Source organism: Dipodomys merriami, unplaced genomic scaffold (assembly GCF_024711535.1).
Source record: "Dipodomys merriami isolate MVZ:Mamm:240054 unplaced genomic scaffold, mDipMer1.0.p SCAF_345, whole genome shotgun sequence".
NCBI classification, from domain to species: Eukaryota; Metazoa; Chordata; class Mammalia; order Rodentia; family Heteromyidae; genus Dipodomys; species Dipodomys merriami.
The window spans coordinates 121,496-134,243 of record NW_027204993.1 but is presented as its reverse complement, the minus strand read 5'-3'; the positions used below and the strand labels follow the sequence as shown (position 1 = coordinate 134,243).

The 12,748-nt window shown below is 35.2% G+C and overlaps 1 non-coding gene across 1 annotated transcript; it reads right to left on the bottom strand.

Annotated features, from left to right (window-relative positions):
• Positions 1–11,703: 11,703 nt before the first annotated feature.
• LOC138803681 (U6 spliceosomal RNA) lies at positions 11,704–11,813 on the bottom strand. The gene has a single exon (XR_011365000.1). It is a non-coding gene; the product is annotated as a U6 spliceosomal RNA (small nuclear RNA).
• Between the last annotated feature and the right edge of the window lie 935 nt (positions 11,814–12,748).

Below are 12,748 nucleotides of genomic sequence, written 5' to 3'. Positions count from 1 at the left end.
ACTTCTGGGCATTTATTTAATCAAATTACCATAAACAAGGCCACACTAAAGCTCCCAGTACAACTGTTTATCGAAGCATTATTCACCATTGCTAAGATATGGAATCAACCCAGATGTCCCACAGTAGATGAATGGATCAAGATAATGTAGTGTGTGTGTGTGTGTGTGTGTGTGTGTGTGTGTGTGTGTGTGTGTGTGTGTGTGTGTGTGTGTGTGAATTCTATTTTTCCACCAGAAAGAATGACACTGCACCATTTGTAAGGAAATTGAGAGACTTTGAAAAAATCATATTAAGTAAGCCAGACCCAAAAAAATATAGGTCCCATGGTCTCCCTTATTTGCACAAAATAAGCAGAACATCTCAATAGCTATATACCTATGACCAGATAAGATGATGCTAAGTGATGAACTCCAAAACATGGATACAAGTTGTTTTCCTTTGTTGTTTTTTTTTAAGGTACTATGTGATTTTTTGTTTCTTTGGAATATTCTTCCCCCTATGTTATATCCCCTGTTGTCACTGTATTTGACTTGGGTACCCAGGTATTGTATATGTTTATCTGAATTAAGGAAGGGAAGGGGAAAAACAGAATGGTAGGGGGACAAAGACAAGGGGGGAACCAATGTAACAGAGATATTCCCAAGACAATATGTTGGAAATAATGTGTACAACTTGGGTGGGGGGATTGGAGGGAGAGGGAAAGTAGAATAATAATGAGGGAAGTGGTAACAAGTTTGACAAGAAATGTACTTATTACCTTATGTAACTGTAACTCCTCTATATATCACCTGGACAATAAAAATAAGACTTCACCATTTATTAATTATGAAATGATGAAAATATATTAAAGAAAATCAATTTTATAGTGAAAAATAACAATTGGTGGTCAGATAGGCCAAAGACTAGATAAGCTTATTAATGTTGATCCTAGAATTGGAAGTTATGGACAATAGCAGCAAGGACACAACATATTGTCCACTTTTATCTCTAGAATTACTTAATGGATGATCTTTTTACCTGTTCAAGAAACCTAACAGGTAATCCAGCACCAGGAAACCTGAGAATTGAGTACAAAGTAAGACTTTGTATTTAGTAAGGCCTTATATCAAAAAAAAAGAAACAAGATCCATTTGTCTGCTGTGCCCCTAAGCAAAGAAAAGACAAACGGATCAAGAAAATGTGGTATGTACACAATGGAATTCTATGCTTCCATCAGAAAGAATGATGTTGTATCATTCATAAGGACATGGGAAGATTTGGGAGAAAATTCTAGTATGCAAAGTAAGCCAGACCCAAAGAAACAGGTTGCATGGTTTCCCTCATTTGTCATAACTAGGAAGTATCTATAAACATACAAGTAAACAAACTGGATAGTAAAAGACAAAATAATACACTTGGACATGATAAATTATACAGGACTCTAGACATTCACACAGTGAGACCTCTCAATAGCTATGTGCATATGACCATATAAAATGATGTTTATCAAAATGGACTCAAAGAAATGGAAACAAGAGGTTTTATGTTGCATTGCTTTTTTTGGTTTTTCTATTTGTTTACATCTCCACTGTTGCTCTTTTTTATTTCTATACCTTTTGTCTTGTATGTAAGTTTATCTGTTGGGGGAGCACAGAAATGGTGGGACACAGAGTTCACAAATGTAGCAATGATACTTACTAGACACTATGTTGAAAATAAACTATACAACTTGTCGGGGAGGGAGATCAGGATGGAAAAACTGGGAGAAAATAAGGAAAGAATTGACGCTGCCCCATTTGATAGGAAATGGAAAGACTTGGAAAAAATTATATTAAGTGAATTAATCCATGCCCAAAGAAACACAGGTCCCATGGTTTCCCTTATTTGAAATAACTAGTACATGTCTAGGACAAAAAAAAAAGCTCAAAAGCTCTGTGCATATGATCATGTAAGATGATGTTAAGGGAAATGAACCCCAAGATAGGTACACGAGTGCTTTTCTTTTTCTTTCTTGCTAATGTTTTTAACAACATAATGCACTATGTGATTCTTTTGTTTCCTTTGTTTGTTCTTCCCCATGCTACAACACCTGCTTTCACTGTATCTGATTCTGGTGTCCTGCATCTTGTATATACATTTTTATAATTTAGGCAGGAGAAAGGATATAACAAAATGCTTAAATAAGGGTACAGGTTGATTCAGTGTAACAATGAGATGTACAAGAAACTGTATTGAAAACGAACTTTACAATTTCAGGGAGGAGGGAGGAATTGGGGAGCAGGGGAGAGGTGGTAATTGAATAATAAAGGAGAGGTAACAATGCTTGATAGGAAATGTACTCGGGGCTAAGAAGGTAGCTCAGTGGTAGAGCGCTTGCATTGCATGCCTGAGGCCCTGGGTTCGATTCCTCAGCACCACATAAGCAAAAAAAAAAAATTAAGTTATGGACTGGGAAGGTGGCTCAGTGGTAGAGCACTTGCCTTACATGCCAGAGGCCTTGGGTTTGATTCCTCAGCACCACATAAGCAAAAAGATAAAAGGCGGAAGTGGCGCTGTGGCTCAAGTGGTAGAGTGCTAGCCTTGAGCTGAAGAGCTGAGGGACAGCACCCAGGCCCAGAGTTCAAGCCCAACGACCGGACCCCCAAAAAAAAAAAAGAGCTAGGAAATGTACTCATTACCCTACTCATGTATCTGTAACCCCTCTGTACAGTATTTTTACAATAAAATATATATTGAAAAAAGCAATGTACTCAATACTTGACTTACATAACTGTAACCCATCTGTAAATCACCTTTAAAGTAACAATAAAAAGAAGTAGAAAATAGAGTGAAGAGACAGAGACACAAAGAGAGAGAAAGGAAGGAGATGGAAGGAAGGGAGGGAAGGAGAAAGAGAGGGAGGAAGGAAGGCAGACAGAAAACAAGGAAGAAAGAATAAATCACATGAAGTAGATAGAAGAATCCTGGTAACCTTGCACAATGTCTAAATTTAGGGAAACGAGTTTATTCTAAGATATGAAGATGTGACCATAATCTGAATGTTTACAATCGTGGTATCTAGCACCAAGATTCTCCCTAAAATAAATAATCTCAGAACTCTTTAGTTCTACCAATCATTATAATAGTTAAATCCAAGGTAAATAATCTTTAGAATACAGTTTAGTTCCATCCCATTCCACAGAATCTCCTACATCATCTTTTTTGTCCCCTCCACAGAATTTTCTGTAACATTGTAGAGGAAGTTACACTTCATGTATGTATAGAAAAATCCCAATAAAAACCCCTAATATTACAAATGTACAACTAGTTAAAAAATAAGTTATTACAAAAATTTTCATATTGCTGTTACACTATCAAAAATTAATTTATATGACAGAATCACCAAGTAGGTGCTGGTAGGAAACCATAAAGGGCAACTGATTGTGAGAGAGCAAACATCTCTACAAGACTTGGGAAGTGTCAGAAGTCAAGTTGGTTCCATTTGAGCCTTATTAAGAATGCTACAAAGGAGTCCTGTTTGTCTGTCTGTCTCTCTATACTCTTCCTCCTCCTCTACTCCACTTCCTACCCTTTTCCCTCCCACCTGTGAACATAGCACAGCTGGAGTCTAGAGTTGCTTGATGACTTTAAGGTCTATATACAATCTCAGAGCATTTGAAGGGGCTCAGGTCACAGTATATCCTATCAGTTTCTAACTAATTCCCCGTCCATGAGAAAAAATCTATTTACTAACTACCTAGCCTGAAGTCTAGATATCCTGAAACTCCACAGCCACCATTATACTCCATTGCTTCAAGATGAGGGAATAAAAATGAGTGAATAAAGATTCAAGGTGTATTGGTAAATGTTAAGAAAACCCTATCTTACAAAAGAAGCTCTATGTAATGGCATATACCTGTAATCCAAGCTACTTGAGAGGTTACAGGTAGGAGGCTAGAAGATGAAGGCCAATCCAGACAATGCTAATTTAAGACCTTACCTAAAAGGAAAAAAAAGACTTTAAGAAAACCCTAAAATCAAAAGAAAGGAGAGCCTAAGTGCCTAAGAGATAGATCCTTCTTGCTAGGGTGAGAAATCCCAATGATGACTTTTGAGTATGACTAGATTAAATTTGATTTTACTGACTTTCAAGGCTTTTTATGACTCAATATCCCATATGGCCAGTTGATTCAATACAGACTCAGGAGTACTCTAATCAGGCCCAAAACTTTGTAGATCCAGACAACTAATCTTCTTTCCAATATTTCATATATATATATATATATATATATATATATATATATGTAAGTATATGTGTATATGTATATGTATATATATATATATATATATATATCTTTACTTTTTAATTGTCAGCTGAAAACTATACATGTTTATGAGGTCCTGTGTGGTTAAATACAATGTATACATTGTGCACTATTCAAATCGCAGTAACCCTGTCTCCTCAAATAGTTATCATTTCTTTCTGCTAAAAGCATTCAAACTCCTCTCCTTGCTTTTTTGCAAACATGAAGTATATATTTTCATAGTCACCCTGCCATGAACACTATAACTTACTTCTACTACTGAATTATAACTATGTATATACTGGCCAAACTTTTTCCATCTCTCTATTCCCATTCCTATCTTCTATCTCTTATAAAATCACTGTTCTATTCTCAATTTCCGAGAATTTGTTAATTCCTAGCATGAGTGAGTTTATGCAGTATTTGTTTTTTTGTGCTTGGCTTATCTCACTTCACATGATCTCCAAAGGGCACAGTAATGTCAGCATCAAAGGGCAACACTCTTCCAACCACAATAGAAACCAGTTCAAATCTAAATTTTAAGTAGATAACTAGTGTCCTTTCAGAGAAAAGTCACAGCTTCCCTATAGCTCTAAACCCTCTGAAAAGCAACTGTACATTATCCAGAGGATAGGGATGAATTAATAAATCATAAGAAAACTATAAAATTATAAAAACTCTACCTAAGTACTAAGTATATTAACCAGAGATTCCTAATTTCCCCTTCTCACTTACCCAGACTTCTTTTTTTCAAACTACACAGGTGATTTCATTGTGCAACCAAATTTGATAATCAGTATGGCAAGCAATGATCCAACTGTTGAAATTTCAGCTTGAATCCATCTCAGGCCATACAACTTTGATCAGATCCCTTCTGTGGACCTTGTCTGGACCACTGCTTCTGTCATACTTTCTGAAACTCAGTACAAAACTTTGTTCTAAATATTGTGTTGAACAATCAGAAAATAGAAAAGCATTGGATGATACCAATATACTACAGAAAGAAAGGGAAGAGAATAAAGAAGAGGCTTGAGAAGACAGTATTTTCCTGGTTTAAGGTCTAGGACAATATCAGACTGATCATCATCAGGAGAAAATGAGCACCATAGCAATCAACATGTCTTTCAGCTCTTTGGAGTCTCATGCCTGCCCTGTGATAATATGCAATTTAGGCCTCTCTAAACCATAAAGAGAGAATTACAGGTTAGCTGATTGTCTTTTCATATGCAGCCAAACATTAGAATTGCTTGCAACGAAAGTGTTTGCTACTCATGACTGTAAATTAAAGCAACCAGTTTAGTAATGTTTAACTATTGAAACTAATATTAAAGCATCTGTTTGCCCTCTTTCACAAGTTAACAAAAAAAAAGTACATTAGAGCACTGTGACATATCTCAATTGAAGAAACAAAATCCTTCCTTTTAGAATGACTGATTAATGAAATTTGAATTAAAAATCAACCTCAAAGAAATAACAATAACCTTATGAGGCTGGTACTATGATTATTATCATCAGTATTTAAATAAGACTGTTTGAGACATACATATGCTGAGTGTCCTACATAAGATCATTCAAGCATTCATTGACAAACATAAATTTGGAATAGAGTTGGTCTGTCCCCATATTCAGTCTTAAAGATTATACCACAGTTCCTGCCATCAGTCTGTTCCCCAAAAGTCACAGGAATAGCTTGAGGGTCTCCTGGGATCAAGCTAAAAAGAGAATCCAGGGCTTTGTTTGGCCAAGAGGTTCCTCAAAGCAGGAGTTAACTTCCATAGGAAACCTCGAAATCAGGGGAACGAAGCAGATACATGACCTAAAACAGACAATTAAGTCAAGCAAACCAAAGAGATAAGATTTCACAAGCCCCCAAATAAAAAACAAATACAAATGTCAGAAACTGAGCTCTGAAATAAATAAAAAGGGAGAATAAGTCTGGTTCCGGAAGCAGGGTAATTTGTATTCTCCTTATGTCCTGAGAAATGACCTAAGAGAAGTTCTCCCTTTGAGAAATAAATAAATAAATCTATTGATATGCTTCAAAGTGTCAGAAAACTATAAACTCCACTCTTCCAAAGCTTCTTTGCTTCTCTGTTCAGAATAGGGAAGGTCTAATTCTGAAGAGCTCTTTACTGGCATGGACAAGGTTCTCTCCCATCTGAACAGTACATTCCCCATATAAAAAAAAAAACCAGGACCACAGTTATTTACTTATAAATCATAGACTATTCAATTGTAGTATTTTGTGTGAGTGATGCTGGGGATTAACCTCTTGTAATTGCTAAACAAGCACTCAATACTGAGCCAAGTCCCTAGCCCTCATTTGTAACTTTTATCAGTTTGTTATTTGTCTTAATTGGCATTGCTTTTCAGGTCAAAATTCACCAAATTTCTTCAGCAATAGCCTTGTTCCCTCTGGCCCCCTACTCTGCAAACTGCATTTTTCTTCACAGATTTAATGAAAAGGGAGCAAAGTTTTCAGGATCCTACTCAAATGCATTTTTCTTAATGAAGTGTTACTTTTTCAACTTTACTGAAAGTCTGACTCTCTCAAATTCCTATACACATTCTTTGTACCAATTAAAGGTATTCTCTGTATTCTTTATGTAAATTGCCTTGATTGAGGATACTATTATACCAGTGCAACTACCACTAATACTAGCAGCTATCCCTTTTTCCCCCTCTGCTAGCTAGAACTGAGATTCAACTCATGGCTTAGAATTCTCAAGCTCTCATTTGACTTTTTCCTCAAGATTATTACTCTACCACTTGACCCATATCTTCACTTCCACCACTTTGCTGATTAGTTGAAGGTGAAAATCTCACTGGTTTTTCTATTCTTAGACTGAGCCTCTTGAGCAGCTAAGCTTATACATGTGAATCACCAGCACCTGGGTTCACTTCTTAAGAATATGCTATTGGCCTTTACATATAGTCACTTATTCAACAACCTGAAATGTGGTTGTTTTATGTCAGTAAATAAGAATCACTTTGAAAAACTATGAAATAATCTTGTGTAGAAAAGACATTCTTATCCTTATTTTATAAGCGAGAATGTTAAGGTACTAAATCATTAACAATCTTGTCACGATCACAAACCAGTTAGCTGTAGAGATGTGAAGTGACTCCAGGCCTGACTTCTACATACAGTCAAACTTACTGTATGCTAACTCACTTTCCCCATCTCCATGTAATAAGGCTGATATCATGTGAACATGGGCTGAAAGCAGAACAAATTATAAGCAAGAGAAAATATGTGTCTCTTCTGAGTGGAGGCATTTTAGAATATAGCCCTGGAAGCCACAAAACAGAGAGCCTGGATCTGAAAAGCATTACACAGAGCAGAGGTATTATACATCAGACCTTCAGAAAGCAAAAGACAAACCTTGAAGTGATGATCCCTTAGTTCTCCAGATAACTTGTTTTCCTTGTTGTCAATGGTTCCATCAGAACACATTTTAGCATTACTCTTACTAATGGAGATTCTCTAACCTAGTCTCTCAACTCTAGAACTTCTCCAACTTTTCACTCACCATTTCAGAGTACTTTTCAGCTAACACAGGCAGAAAAAAGAAGAGAAGGAAATGAATACAGTAAAGGCTACTAGGTTCTTCAGTAGGGGCATAGAAATAAATTAACAGTGAAGAGTTCAGATAGACTATATAAGGAACTCAATGGAGAACCTTACAAATCCTAATAGTAAAGCAGTTGTAATCTCAGATTCCACAAGATCCTCTCAGAGCAAGAGAAGAGGACTGAATGCAAACAAGTTATGCAGTTATCCTACTCCAACAAAAATCTCTTCTTGTCTTTCTACCTATTCTACATTTACACATTAGTTTAATTTCCTGTGTGTCAGTAAATCTTGTCTGACACTGGAATACAGAAGTCAGAATAGCTTTTAAAAACAAAACAAATTCAGTCACTTACTTCAGGTTATTTTCACTTATAGTTCATGAGAGAGGAACATGGAGTTATTCATTTCAGTTTCTTTAATGGTAGGCATTACCCTCTCTACTGCCTTTCCTATGCATTGGCCATAATAGATATTCTTTCTAATAATATTAAATTTAGAAATATTAAATGTGTTTGCCTCCCTCTAAGCAAATTCACCATAGTAATTTACACTATTCACAAAAAAACAAACTTATACACATTAGTTAATGGAAATATTTCTCACAATGGTGAAAAACTAGAAACCTCAGTGTTTTACACTAGTTATATTATATTATATATTATATACAAAAGATTATCTCATAGTTTTTTAGTGATTCTTATTTATTGACATGAGACAACCACATTTCAGGTTTGTGAGTAAAATTTTAAGTTACAAAAATATCTAGATTTTGATTCTATTTATGTGTGTGTTTATAAATATGTCTGAAGGACTATCGTGTGTATGGAAATACAGACAGCATAAAAATCTGCTTCAGAACAATATCAGTTTTTTATTGGTAGGTTTTGAGATGCACTTCACTTTTATGCTCTTTGTTGATGCTTCTGTTTTAAATGTTCATATATCTTACATATGTATGTATATACATATATAATATATGAAGGAATAGAGATGTAGCTTAATGACAGTGATTATCTAGCATACTCAAGTTGCCTGGCTCAATATCCACTAGCACAAAAAATGACAAAAGAATATAGTTTCATATTGGGAAAATGTTTAAGCTGTATCTTAGTTGCCACTTTACAGCACACTAAAATTTCATGCAATAGAAACACAAAGTGACATAAATTAATGTCAGCAATCTAGTTTATTGGGATCACTTCTACCTAGTTTCTATAATAAGAATGTTGCCTGTTATTACTCAATCTATAATGAAAATAATATTGTGGTTTCAAAAGTACATTCAGAGTTAATTCTTTCACTTCAGATTTTTACCTTAAAGCATAAAGGAAGATTCTACATTCTACACATAGACCATAATTCCAATGAAGTTTTGGATAAAAATATTGTTGTAGAATGAGTTTCTAAGTTTTTCTCTTTCTGATCACATTTCCAGGTTATGAAGTCATAGATGTAACAGTACCAGAAATCTTACTGGCCATCAAATAAAAGGAAAATAAGAGAGGCTTTAAAATATATTTGTTAATACACCCAGTAGTATACCAGACAAGATATTTTGAAACAAGTTCTATTTACTTTACGCTTCTCTTACCTGTTAAAGGACTTTTTCAAGTAAGAAATTAATAGGCAGACAAAATACATCATCAAGTTTTCTATTTTAAAATCTAACCACCAGAATTTAACAACTAAGATTCCAAAATAGGAGAGTAAACAGGAGAAGATTCTAAAATTCTATTGGAACCATATTCCACCAGAGTATGATTGAAGTTTGATTTTAGGGCTACCCCATCCATCAAACAGATGCTACATTAAACATAAAGTTGCTGAATAACAAAGTATTTGTGTCATTGGCTATTCTATTATAATATACACACATCATAATCATCATGGTTATAACAATGAAGATTAATTTGTACTTTAAGTCATAATTCAATTGGTTGCATAGCTAATTAGGAAAGCTCTCATCCATCTAAATGATGACTTACAGAGACAGGAGTCTTCCATGTTCATTTTAACATTTAGAAGATGCAGTTTCTGAGGTTGCCACAGAACAGATGCTGGGGAATAAAATATAGGATTTTATAGACAGAGCTGGAAATAACATATACCATTTACACCTATGTGCCTTTGTCTAGAAGTTAACCATATTTTGCCTTGCTCCAAGAAAGCCTTGGGAAAAGGTACCTAGGAAGGTGTACCTAGGAAGACAAAATGGATTTGTGAACATGACAAATGCTGCTCCAGTTTGATGTTAACTGTTCTGATATTTATCTTTGTAAAACATATTATATACTATGATTATTTCTTTCCTTTTCTTTATGCCTCAAACTCATGTGGCAAAGGATCACTCACTGCTTTAAGTATAGGCCTAAAAGTTATATTCCTTTTCTCTTTCCTCAATGCTCCCACAGTCATATACATTCTCCTGGCTCATTTTTCAGCCTATGTCTTTATCACCACTAACATCAGCCAACGTGTTCAACTACCCTCTCCTGGAAAGAAATCTCTGCCTCCACTCTGACCTCAACTATAATTTTTCCACTCCATACACTGTCACCTCCACCAACACAGAAACTATAACAAATCTTCATTATCCTAAGATATAGTATCACTTCTTCTTACCTTTAAACCTCCGTAGGTTTACTTCAGGCTCTATACACTGCAACTACCTAATTTTCTGATCCTTTGGCTCAACATTACACTTCTACCAGTTGTGTTATATTCTGCCTCCATGATGTCTTTCCTGTCTGTAATTTTCTGCACCCTACTTTCCAGTCTCCTGTTCTCTATTAGCTAAACATAGGCTTCTGTAACAGAAAAACATAAACATTTCATTCTGCTGAAAAATTTCAGACTATTTTCTTCTTGTTTCATGGAATAACCAATAAATTCTCATCATCTAAATCACCCATCTCTGTAATGGCACACCAGAATTTCTTGATCCTCTCTAACTAGAAGTTGGTACTTGCTGTTGAGCTTTCCCCTATGGTCACATTCTCGCTCTTTTCTCCAACCTCTGGTAACCACCATTCTACTCGCAATTATGACATCAGCTTGGATGGGGTAGGGAAGTGGGGATAGGGAGGTTTTTTCTTTTCATCTTCTCCCAACAGTTAACACGATGTACTAAGTTTTGTTTTAGAAAGCTATGTTGTTTTAACTAAAGATAATAATAATGATAATAAAGGTGATCAGCAGAACAAAAAAAAAATCAGTGGCTTGACAGAAGTTTTTTTTCTTCTCTACTAAAGTCCAAATTAGGTATTCATGATAGTCAAATAGCTCTTCTCTTGATGCAGGAATATGGATTCTTCCCTGGATTCTTCTTACCTTTGATACTTGGTTTCCAGTGTCACTACTGCAAGAAGAGAAAGGATAGTGGTTAGGAGAGTTTTATAGACTGGGTCTGAAAAGTGGACATATCATAAGGCTGACAATATTACATGGCTAGAACTCATTTACATGGCTACACTTAAAATTTAAAGAAGAGTATGAACTCAGACAAAGGAGAATGGATTTGAAATAAAGCTTTCCATTGACTCTTTTCCTATCACTCCAGCTCCTTCCTCCTCTGCATACTTCTGGTATTTTCTAGTACCTTTCTGATATGCTGAATCAAACTTTGAACTGGGATCTGTTAAATATCTCACAATATCTCCTACAACTATAAAAGTTCTCTGCATACTAAATGAGTTCCTTACATATGGACTGAGGAGACAAACAATAATCTCGTAAGAGCTATTAAAATATATATAAGCATTTCTTTATATTCCAAATGGTCCCAGACTTCTAAAAATTGAGTTTGGCTCTATACATTTGATTGGTGTTTTTTCTTGCCACATAGCCATACATTTGCAATATTTTAAAATATGGAATGCTTCAGCAACTTGTTTGTTATCCTTGTACAGAAGCCATGCTAATCTCTGCATCATTTCAATTTTAGTACACAGTATGTGTTGCTGTAACAGGCACTTGATACTGCTTTCTATTGCCTTCAGCAGGTTGATGCTTTAGCCAGCCCTTCTTTATTGTTTTTACAATGTTAAAGAGTGTTAAATTTCAGCAATGGATTATACAACAAATATAATCAAATAAATAAAATCTCTAATAAATGTAACTATTATATGTTATATATTACATTGTTATATATTAATGTAGTTACTAATATATGTTTGAGTATATTTTACAAGAGAATAAATAACAGCAAAGCTGTTCAGGCTGTGCCCATGGGAGCACTTGTTCACTTTACCTGTCCCTAAAAAATATATAAACTTAAAGCTGGGTGCCAGTGGCTCATGCTTGTAATCCGAGTTACTCAGGAGGCTGAGATCTGAGGATTACCGTTCAAAGCCAGCTCAGACAGGAAAGTCCGTGTGACTCTTATCTCCAATTAATCACCAGAAAACTGGAAGTGGCACTGTGGCTCCAGAAGTAGAGTGCTTATCTTGAGCTGAAGAGCACAGAGATAGCACCAACCCAGATTTCAAGCCCCAAGACTGTAAAAAAAATAAATAAATTATATATGTGTGTGTATAAACTTGTCTTCTTTCCTCTCTTCCCACCATTACTATGTGTTCATTGAAGAGTACTTAATAAACAAACTCATCTAAGAATTCTAACCAAACCTACAATTTTATAGGTAATTCACTTTTATATTATCCCAATAAACCAAGACAGGAAGAGATGAAGAAGAAATTAGAGAGATAAAGAAGTCTTAAAATTGTGGTGGATATTAAAGCAGATAGTAGTGGCAAAGCTACAAATAGACTTTTTAGTAACATCCTCGTTAACCCATGACAAGTCTATACATCCCAAGAAGTTCATACTCTTCTTTGAAGACAACATGAATATGAAAACATACATATAATTGCATCAAATCAACTTCATGAAGAATTAATATGGCTTGTC